Here is a 12,005-nt window from a genome sequence, read left to right as displayed (position 1 = left end):
CTTTTTAGCAAACAAAAGTTAGCAAAAATTTATTACCCCAGAGCTACACCTAACCATCCCGCCAAATATAAAATAAATTTCTGAATGGTGTTTTTCAGGAAAAAGGCAAAGAATCTCATTATGAAAATTCACAAATGCAGAAATAATATAAATAACACTTACCTAAGACATTAGAATACACTTTTTCCCCAAATATTCATGGAACATTTATAGCAACTGACCAAATGTTGAATTTTAAAATAGGTCTCACCAAATTTCCAAAAAGTTAAATGGTACATTATTTTCTTTTATGTGAAATTAAATTTGAGTCAAATATAAAAAGATAATTAGAAATTATCCAAATGTCTGGAAATTAAGAAATGTACTTCTAATTGAAATAATAATGAAAATACTGAATATTTAAATTTACAATATACAGCTAAACTGTGTTTACAAGGAAAGCATAACTTTCTCTTATTTTAGCTTGTAAGTTCAAGGGTACATGTGCAGGTTTGTTCTATAGATAAATTCGTGTCACCGAGGTTTGTTGTACAGATTGTGTTATCATCTGATTATTAAGCCTAGTACTTACCAGTTATTTTTCCCGATCGTCTCCCTCTTTCTACTCTCCACTTTCAGGTAGGTCCCAGTGTCTGTTGTTCCCCAATCTGTGACTATGTGTTCTCATCATTCAGCTCTCACTTGTAAGTGAGAACATGCAGTATTTGGTTTCCTGTTCCTGCGTTAGTTTGCTAAGGTTAATGGCTTCTAGCTCCATCCATATTCCTGCAAGGGAGATGATCTCATTCTTTTTTATGGCTGCATAATATTCCATGGTGTATAATCACCACATTTTCTTTATTTAATCCATCATTGATGGGCATTTGAGTTGATTCCATGTCTTTGCTATTGTGGATAGTGCTGCAGCAAGTGTACACATGTGTGCGTCTTTTTGATAGGATGATTTATATTATTTTGGGTATATACCCAGAAATGGGATTGCTGGGTTGAATGATAGATCTGTTTTTAGTTCCTTAAGGAATCACCACACTGCTTTCCACAGTGGTTGAACTAATTTACATTCCTACCAACAGCACAAAAATATTCCTTTTTCTCCACAATCTCGCCAGCATCTGCTATTTTTTGACTCTTTAATAATAGCCATCCTGACTAGTGTGAGATGGTATCTCACCGTGGTTTAGATTGAAAACCTAACTTTCAAGACAAATTTAGAAAGTAAAAGATACATCAAATTAATTATCTACATATTCATTATAGAAATTTAGAATTTAGAAAAAGAGAATATTGTACAAAATATAGAATACTGTTTTTTAAAAAGTGGAAAAAATGTGAAATAGAAAACAAATAGTAAAAATTAGCAAAGCCAACAGTTGATTGTATGAAGAAATTAACACAGTATATGAACCCTGGACAATGTCCAGCACATAAGGAAGAGAGAAGGCACTAAAATGCAGTATCAGTACAAAAAGAGCATCCTTGCAACATTCATAGACAAAAATGTGGCATCAGTAAAAAGATGATAAGAATATTAGTTTTAAAATCATCCTAGTAAGTTAAAAAAGTCTACGTGTTTTATGTATATAATTGCCAAAGGTGAACTAGGAAGAAACAGAGAATTGAAAAATTTTATAATCATTACATAAATAAATCATATTTAAAATTTCCAGCAAAGAAAACCTCAGGCTCATATCCAAACTCATTGATAAATTCTATCAAATATTAAAGGAAGAAATCGGATCTATCTTAGCAAAAATCTTTTAAATAATAGTAAAGTGGAAACATTTCACAACATAGTTTGCAAGGGCAGCATAATATCTGACCAGGACATTATACAAAATCAAAATCAAAGATCAATGTTTCTCATGAACATAGGTACAAAAATTTAATCAAAATATTACAACAAATTTAGTGTTATATAAAAAAGGAATGGGTTTCACAAATAATTTTCATTGATCCCACAATTACAAGGTTATTCTAGCATTTTAAAATATATAAACATATTAAACAATATCAAAACTACAAAAAAGTGACCCAGCTTCTGGGAAAGGCAGAGGATGGCAGTGGGAGCAGGGTCAGGATAGGCACATTGGAGATTATTTTCTATAAAAACTTTTGAGCTAGGAGATTTCATGAGTTTTGGGGTGGCTGAACTCTTGGAGCTGCTGGGAAGGTAGTGTGCCCAGACAGGGCATGGGAACTCTGTGACACCTCCCTCCACAACCATGCCCTTAGCGTGTTCTCTTTGGGTGATCATCTGTGTCCCTCATAATGCACTGTTGAGCACCAAAACCTTGTGTGAATGAGCTCAAGAACACTGCATCCAGATTATCCTCAAAAGTTAGACTTTCTAAAGGACAAAGGACTATTTCCTGTGCCTTTTATTTATTTATTTTTTCTACTCTGTAGCTATGTCTGGATCCTGCCACACAAGGCTTCCAGGTTAGGAAGAAAGATGCAAACAAAAAGAAAAACAGAAAACTACTGAAGGCATCCAAGACAGGCAATGAAAATGTGGCATCAGTCAAGGCTTTAAGTCCTGGAAAATTAAAGCAATTAATTCAAGAAAGAGATGCTAAGAAAAAGAACAGAACCTAAACCATCCATGCCAGTCAGAAGCTTTCTGACAAGAGCTGGAACAGCACACATGAATTTGGATAGGACTGAGGTTTCTTTTCAGAACCCAGGGTTCTTAACCTGCAGTGGGCTCACAATGACTCTAAGAAGAACCTTTCCTAGCAGATGACTCTCCCAACCCCCACTGGGCATAGCCAATTTCAAGAAAGTTCCACCTTCTAAGGGTGTAGAAAAGCTACATGATTGTGATTATAAGATACTCACTGACTTGGGAGTACAGAGCTCAGAAAATTATTCGGTCCCAATGCAGGACACTCACATCCTTCCTGATACAGAGGCTCTATCTGGTGTACAAAATCCCTCTTTCATTAAAGATAAGAGCCAAGAGAAAACTCAGTCCTGGTATGAAAGGGTTGAAGATTCCAAAATCAATATCCCTACCCTCAGTGGCCCTTCAGCTGAGATCCTTTCTGGTCCGTTGGAAAGGACATCCTGTGGTAAAGGACAATTCTCTGAAGAAACATTGAATGATACTAGCGGTTCCCCAAGACTGTTTGCTCAGAGCACTGTGTGTGCTCCTTTGCCACAAAGAACAAGTGCAAAAGTTATCTCTCAAGGAAACCTCAGAATTCAAATAGAAGAGTTGGGTTAATGAGTAGAATCCCTTAAGTTATCTGATTCTTACATGGATCCCATGAAAAGTGAATATGATTGCTATCCCACCTCCAGTTTTAATAAGGTTATCTCTGAATTGAACCTTAGAAACTGGTTGGCTTTTGGTAGGTCTATATCCTCTACATGTCTCATAAAATTCCTTTTGGCAGGCTAAGAACAAGCAATCCTTGGTGCTAAACCAGATCATCAAGATGCCCTCAAAGCTACTACAAATCAACAGGACGTTGCTAATACCACCTCTGTCCTAGGACAGATCTTCAGTGCTATCCCACATCAATGGGAACTTCATGGTAATGCCTTGGGTAGGACCCCAGATCCACCAAAGATTCCTGGTGCTTTTCCAGTCCAAGAAGAGCTCTTTGGTGCTATCTTAGACCAAAAAGAAACCCTTGGTATGAGTGGGGGCATTGTCCCATACTTGCCTCTCTTCCTTCCTGTTCCTCCAAATCTAATTGCTACCTGTAATGCTCCTCCCAGATGGCCTGAGCCCTACGGCACTGTCTCATATGGGCTTGCAGTCCAGAGTGCTATATAGATTTTACCTCTGGACTCAGGACGCACTCCTCAATCATCATCAACCCCGGAGAAGAAAATCATTACCTCCAGTAATGGCTATAAGCAATGTAGAAAATGAAAAGCAAGTTCATATAAGCTTTCTGCCAGATAACACTCGGGGTTTCATAATAGCCCCTGAGAAAAGACTCTTCCATGCTTCACTGGGTATTGCCCAACTCTCCCAGGCTGGTCCCAGCGATTCAGAAAGAGGGAGTTCCCAGGTCAGCGTAACCAGCATGGTTCATGTTGTCAACACCACAGTGGTGACTATGCCAGTTCGACTGGTAAGTATCTCTGCTTCTTACACCACTTTATTACCCACTTTGAAAAAAAAAAAAAAAAAAGAAAATGAAAGCAATATGAGGTCTGTGAATCCTACCAGCAGAAGTCCAACTTTGGTAAATGCACTAATTGCAAGAACAGAAAGAACAGCCATCAGATCTGTAAAAAGAGGAAATGTTAAGAGCTGGAAAAGATACTGTCTGCCATTGTGCCTTTGGAGGTTGTAAAGGAAATCAAGAGGCCCCAGAGGGAAAAGAAGCCCAAAGTTTTAAAGGCAGATTTTGACAACAAACCAGTAAATGTCCCCAAGTCAGAATCCATGGACTACAGTAGATGGGGAAGAACAGGGATTGGAATTGAATCCACATCCCCTTGAAATGATAATTAAAATTGAAGACAGCGTGATAGCCATTGAGGTGGAGATGTCCAACAAGAAATTACCTTTAACTGATCATGTCAAAGGAGATTTCAGTGCTAATGTCCCAGAAGCTGAAAAATCGAAAAACTCTGAAGTTGACAAGAGACAAACCTCCAAAACTGTACAGACTGTAAGAAATGGCACTAAACATGTACACTATTTATCAACTGAAACAAGTGTGTCGTTTAAAAACTCTGATATTGAAGAATTTGTCAAGATATTTGAAAACAATCTTATAAATTCCTGAAAGAACCCGCAGACCATAATGATGCCATGAGCTCCGTTGCTACTAATGCAAATTGTTATCATCTCAAAGGGAGAAGTAATGTTTTAGTCTTCCAGCAGTCTGGCTTTAATTGCAAATCCATTCCACATCCTTCACACTCCAACATAAACTGGCCTGGTAGTACACACAATGAAGTTGATAAATCACAAACTCCTGAGGTTATACCAAGTAAAGAACTAAAAGATGGATCTCAACCAAGTCTCTTACCCTTTATGAAAGATAAGAGATTAACACTGGAGCAAGTGGTAGGCATAGAGGTCTTGACTCAGCTCTCAGAAGCCCTATCAGGTAATTCCTCCCCATCAAAGTCAGAGAATGATGAAGAATCAGAGCAGAGAACATCCAGTTATCTCTTTTTATACCAGAATTAAATTCACCCCAAGAGTGATGCCAATAAAAGTATTGCTCAAAGTATAATTACTGTTGACAGTTGTTGCAAGAATTTGCATCAGTTGTCACCAAAAAATAATAAGTCAGGGTATTGTAACCAGTTACTGGACAGCGGCAAACATTTGGTTTAGATGACCTATCATGTCAGGATGTAGCCCATACTCCAATTGAAGAAGATGTTGCAACACAGTTGACACAACTTACTTCAATAATTAAATTCAATATAAAATTTATAAATTATATAAAACCAGAGGACAAAAAAGTTGAAAGTACACTGACAACCCTTGTTGCATATAACGTGCAGCAAAAATACAGTCAGGGGAAGGGCGTGATACAACAGAAACCACCTTCAAGTATACAAAATAATCATAGTTCATCATTAACAAAGCAAAAAAACACAACCCAGAAAAAGACAAAATCCACCTCATCAGGAGATTGATGGAAAAAGAAGCCCACTGTTGCTGTTCAAGAGCAACTCATGCATCCAAGACTGATAACGTTACCTTGTATCTCTTATGAGACACTTTACTGAAGTCAGTACCAACTCTTAAGAATGTAAATATTACATGTTCTGGTGGAATTACGACGGTTTCTACCAAAAGTGAAGAGGAAATATGTTCATCCAGTGTTGAAACATCAGAGTTTTCCACAGCAGAGCATGCACAGAGAAATTTTAGTGATTATGCCATGAACTTCTTTACTATCTATCTCTACAAAAAACCTGATGTCTATAACTAAAGATTCTGAACTGCCCACCTGCAACTGTCTTGATCGAGTTACATGAAAAGCCAAAGGCTCATATTATATACACCTGGGGAAGGACCAGGTGTTGCTGCTGTCAGGGAAATCATGATGAATAGGTATGGTCAAAAAGGAAACATAATAAGGATAGAAACAGTAGTGTATACTGGTAATGAAGGGAAAATCTGTAATAGGTGTCCAATCATTAAGTGGGTTTTAAGAAGAAGTAATGATACAGAAAAGGCCCTCTGGTCTAGCAGTGTATAGGCCACCATGGTCCAACTGCTGTGATAGTGATGCTCATCATGGTGTGAGATGGCATTCGTTTCCCCATGGCTGACTAGCTGTACACAGAGCCCACCAAGAATCTAAGGTCATACAATATTCATCCTACCAACCGAAGATGCACCCTCCATTAAAATTGTACCTGTACATGTCAAGGAATTGATCCAGAGATGTGTGGAGCTTCATGCTTCATTCTCCTTTGGCTGTTCATGGAGCATGTACTTTAATGGCTGTAAGTTTGGGAGAGGTCCAAGCTCCAGAAAATTTAGAATTGGTTCAAGCTCTCTCAGATACCTACTATGAAAGAATTACTAAAGGACATAATCCAGAAAGACAATGCATAAAACTAGAACAAATTTGTGTGGAACACGAGGCCATGGAAAAAAACTTGAAGATAACTTACAGAGTTTGGCTACACAATTAGCTCCAATTTATAAGCAAGCTGCTCTATTAGCTTACCAAAATCAGGTGGAACATGAAAATGTTGCACAAGAATGTTAGCTTGGCAGCAAGGATAGTTGTTCCTTCTCTGGCATCATTGACTGCCTGGACTTCTCTGCCCAGTGCCACAGAGACATTCACAACATGAATAATGGAAGCACTGTGGTTTGTACTTTCATTCAAGAAGATAACTGCTCTTTGGGTGTTATTCCTCAAGATAAACAGCTCCATGTGCTACTTCTGTATAAACTTTCAGATGAGTTTGGCTTAAGGGAGGGAATGGAAGCCAAAATCAAATCTGGGGCCATCGAGGTCCTGGCACCATGATGCAAAAAATAAAAATAAAAAAAGAATATGTTTCACTCAGCCTGTTCCCAAGTTCTGGGAAGAAGGGAAGAAGAGGGTTGTGATGATGATGGAGGTTCTCGCACATAAGATAAGGGCAGTGGAGCCAAAAATCATTCCCCAAATCAAGTGGAAGAATAACTCAGCAACAATAAACATCAGTAAGGCTTCACTGCTGCCAGTTTTCTCAATTAAAACAGACCCCGTGCAACCTAAAATAAAAAGTAAAGTTAAAGCCTATTTTATCCTAAAAGATTTGCGAGGCCACAACACTAAAACCTTTTCTCTGATGCCATCCATTCATCACCCAGTGAAAAAGGCCACTGCATCTCCAGGCTTCTGCTGGTCCCCGAAGACTGCTTCAGCCATTCAGCTCTATTGAAGAAGGATGCAACAGTCCCCTACAGGTTTTCAGAAAAAAGTAGCATTCCCCACTGCTCACTGCACGATGCCTTCTGGAAGGCTCAGTGATGCCAATGCAGCTGCGGCGGAATGCTCTAGAATTGCACAGCCTGGTCAAGTGGCTTCTCTCCCCACTCTGTCTCCTCCTGTGACAGAGCCCTTGGTTTCTTCTGAGCCTCCCACTGGTCTAACTGAGCCACTAACTTCTCATCAGCCAAGCGAGCAGCACCCCTTCCTCACCTCTTCTCAAGACCTCGCCTCTTTGATGGAAGAAGATGAGAAGCATTCTGAAGCAGATGAGCCTCTATCAGACGAGTTGCTGTCTGACGACCCCCTGTCACCTGCTGAAGAGAAATTGTCCCACCTAGGTGAGTGTTGGTCAGAGAGTGAGCACATCTTTTTGGCTGCAAATATTGGTTGGGTGGTCACGGCACAGCTCAGTTTTGATTCAGTGTGCCCTGTGAGAGCTTCACACAGCTCCTGTGAGCACCTAAACCCTAGTCAATCAACTAACCTCTTCCTTGTCTTTCACCAGCACAAAAACCTGAATAAGCCCCAACATTGTCCTGAACTAAACAAGATTAACTTTCAGACTGAAGAAGCTAAGAATAAGAAAATGAAGGTCTCAAAGTAAAAAGACCAGGAAGCTGTTGAAGGTCCTGAAATTATTTGAACCAAGTTCCTTCTCATAAAGCATTAACATTAACCCATGACAATGTTGTCACCACGATTCCTTATGCTCTCACATACATACACCCTATAACCATTGGGTCTGAAGGCATTTCTCCCCCTCTTAATGCCCTTGCTGGTGCAGTGTACTTTTTCAAGGTGCTATTAAAAGAAAATCATGTATAGCTTACTATATCTTCTTCTCACACATTTTAAGTCTGAGATTAAAAAAAATAAGGTGAGTATTCTTAACTGAGATTATATTTTGACAATTGGTAGAAGCTGCACATTTTAAGCAAAAATAAAAGTTGTATTGTTTTAAATACAAAAAAAGGAAAATTATGCTCAATTCAACAGATCTAGAAAAAGTAGTTCAAAAATTCAATTTGCTTATGATTTTAAAATATAATTGGTATTCTTAGTAGACTAGCACTAACATTGAACCTCCTTAATCTGGAAAGACACATTTGTAAAACTATATGTACATGATAATCATGACACATTAACTGTACTATTAAGCTAATATAAGATTTTAAATGTCTACATTGTCATTTCTCTTTCCTCAGAATATTTCAACACCTAGCCAACTGTGAAAAAAAGAATTAAGATTAGCCAAAAAAAAAGCAAGTAAAACAAACAAAAGACAACAATGTACCTTACCTTTCATTCAATTGCAAACAATTTGGAGCTGTTTATATTTCACATTTTTCCAGTACAGTAGTCATTACTAGTATAATTTTTAGCTAACTCTTTGGTCAAATTTTGTAGAAACACTCTGATGAATAGTAAACATTCTAAGAAAACTGAAGAGCCCTTTCAGCTGAAAACATTCAGCTTTGAAGGGTTAGACAAAGCTTTCAGAAAGGTTTGCTCTAGCTCTTATCTGTATTTGCTTCTACAATAAATGAATCTCAGTCATTGTATAGTTTTCTTGATTTGCTGTCATTATGAAGGGTTTATATAAGGCAAGTATTTGCTCGAGGAATATTATTACTTCAGTTTATAGATAATTGATTCCTAACAACTCTGGTTCATTGAATCAAATCTTCTGTCACAGAGGTTCAAGTTTAGCAGCTTTCAAACATGGTCATTTCTGCTTCCTTGTTTTGAATGAGGGTTTGAAAGTAGTGTTTTAGTCCTCTTTGCTTTGTATTCTTTCCCTTTTTTTTCATTAATCAACTTTTTTTCCTTTTATTTTTAGTTGACACATGATAATTGTACATATTTATGGGATACAAAGCCTAATGATTAAATCAGGATAGTTAGCCTGTCCATCTCCTGGAATATTTATCATTTCTTTGTGTGGGCAGTTTTTGCAGGTGGCTGCTTGTTTCAAAACCATTAACCCTTACCTGACTTTATTTTATTATTATGCTATATTTCAAAACCAAATCTAGATTTTGGTCCATTTTTTTTATTAGTCTTTCAGCTGCAATACACAAAATTACAAAGGAAAATGCCATTAGATTTAAAAGATGTTCAAAATTATGTGCCTAGTTCCTGGTACAGTACACCTTGTGATGCTTAATGAGCAGGCAAATTAGGCATCAATCAATCAGTTAAGTAATTTTGAAACCAGTCCTCTATAATACACAAAAGCAATCATCTATTGATATTTCTATATCGGTTTTGGTGGCAATTGGTAAAAACAGAAGCATCGGTAACTAGAAAGCATCTATTTTCCTAATTTTTTTTTCTTAGTTACTCATCTGTTTTGATTATTTTTCCACATTTTGCTTTACCCATCTCCACTGCAATGTTCTTTTCTATTCCTTCCATTCAGCAGGTAGTGGAAACAGAAAGAAATGAAGCTTAGAGTTGGTAATTTGAGACTCTACGGCATCACCCATTAGCCACAATTCATTGAATAAATTGCACACTTTCATAGACTACTTAAGTAAATAAATAAAAGTTTCTTTGGCTTGCTTGTAGTGTCTCTACGTTTTATTAGCATTCATGATACATTACATTAAATAATCTTCCTAACAGCATATATTTTAATTTACAAAGAATATTCTAGGATTTTTCCAAATGCCAGACTTTATTAAAAATGGAGTTCTTATGATAATTTAGCAGAGAAGATAATTACAATATGATTTATAAGGAAAAATAACTACAAGCATGCCGTGTCCCCTCCAAGTCTCATCTTTACACTTACTTCCAGGCCAGGCGTGGTAACACATGCCTGTAATCCCAGAACTTTGGGAGGCCAGAGTGGGTGGATTGCTTGAACCCATGAGTTTGAAAACAGCCTGGACAACATGGCGAAACTCCATCTCTACAAAAAATACAAACGCTTCGCTGAGTGTAGTGGTGCACACCTGTGGTCCCAGCTACCTGGGAGACTGAAGCAGAAGGATGACCTGAGCCCTGGAAGCAGAGGCTGCAGTGAACTTAATGGTACCACTGCACTTCAGCCTGGGCGACAAAGTGAGAACTTGTCTCAAAAAAAAAAAAAAAGAAAGAAAAAATAGAAAAAGAAACAAAAGAAGCTTAATTTCCAGTGTGACTGTAATGAGAGGTGGAGCCTTTAAGAAGTGATTGCTATATGAGAGCTTTGCCTCCTGAATGGATTAATCCATGGATTAATGGGTAATCATGGAAGGAGAACTGGTGGCTTTATAAGCAGAGAAAGAAAGACCTGAGCTAGCATGTTAGCAAGCTCAACTCCCTTGCCACGCAATGATCTGCACTGACTCAGGGCTCTGCCGAGAGCCTCACCAGCAACAAGACCCTCCCCAGATGCGACTCCTGGATTATGGTCTTCTCAAACATGGAGTCTCTGGACCTTGGACTTAGTCCCCAAAACTATAAGAAATACAATCTCTTTCTTTATAAATTACCCAGTTTCAAGTGTTCTGTTTGAAACTCAGTTATCTTGCCTCCTCTGTGGTCAAATGCTAAGATATAATTTATATCCCAGAGCTTCACTCCATGGTCAGGTTGAAGCTGGACTTGGCCAGAACTTGCACCCTTGCCTGGGCTATCCTAGTCTTTACCAGTTTATCTGAAAACATTTCTATAGTAAACCACTTGCACACAAATCCTGGTCTCATGTTCTGCTGCTGCAGAACTTGACTTAAGATAGGTGATAAAGACGGCCAGTAGCCAGTAGTCATAGCCGTATAAATCCCAACAGATTAAGTGAATTTTCCAAAATCATGCCACCAGTGGATGGTGGGTCCTGGCCTTCTCTTTTAAATGCAGAATACTGTAAAGCAAACAAACTATAGGTTACATATCATATGATCACATCTGGAATATAATGTCATATCTTCAAAGTCTCTTCAGAATCAATGTTTTCATCCAAAATTAGAGGTAAGGTCAGAGGTGCTGATGATTTGAGCTGATATGTGCTATTACAGGGGAAATAAAGAAGAGAAAAACAAAGGAAGATTATGAACACAGAGTATTTTAATAAATAGGGACATAAAGCTAAGCCTTTTGCAGAGGTGAGATTTGAGCAAATGTTTGAAAGAGGAGAGGTGTTAGGTAATACCAGGGCAAAGAGTGTCTCAAAGAAGGAAAAGTCAGTGAAAAATTTCAATGCCTGATGTGATGTAAGACTGGCAAGCTGTCTAGTGTGGCTGTAGCAGAATTAGTGATGAGGAAAGAAGGTCAGAAAGAGAAGGTCATCTCAGATCATGTAGGACATATCCAACCACTGCTAAAATAAATTTTTACTGATTCTTGACATGCATGTGCATAATACATTTTCCACTGCATATTCCTAAGCCTGAAATTTGTGAGAGATTGCAAAATAGAATTCAGTTTGAGACACAGATGAAAGAACAAGAACAACTGCTTCACAGAAAATTGAGTAACATTAGCCTGACAGTAAACTTCTGACTTTTGCTCTCTGTGATACAACTCCACCATGGAGACTCAAAATAATGGACTTGATGGGTAATCATGGTTCCTAGAAATCCCAAACTACACTGG

At 38.0% G+C, this 12,005-nt stretch overlaps 3 pseudogenes; all 3 read left to right on the top strand.

The window, feature by feature from the left end:
* Positions 1-5,185, top strand: part of LOC101024542 — a 33,173-nt pseudogene extending 27,988 nt beyond the window's left edge.
* Positions 5,178-6,535, top strand: LOC116270526 (annotated as a pseudogene).
* On the top strand, positions 6,526-8,170 carry LOC110741721 (annotated as a pseudogene).
* The last annotated feature ends 3,835 nt before the right edge of the window (positions 8,171-12,005 follow it).

The sequence above is a fragment of the Papio anubis genome, chromosome 15 (assembly GCF_008728515.1).
Source record: "Papio anubis isolate 15944 chromosome 15, Panubis1.0, whole genome shotgun sequence".
NCBI lineage: Eukaryota > Metazoa > Chordata > Mammalia > Primates > Cercopithecidae > Papio > Papio anubis.
Note: the sequence above shows the minus strand (reverse complement) of the source record. Positions and strands in the feature narration are given on the sequence as shown.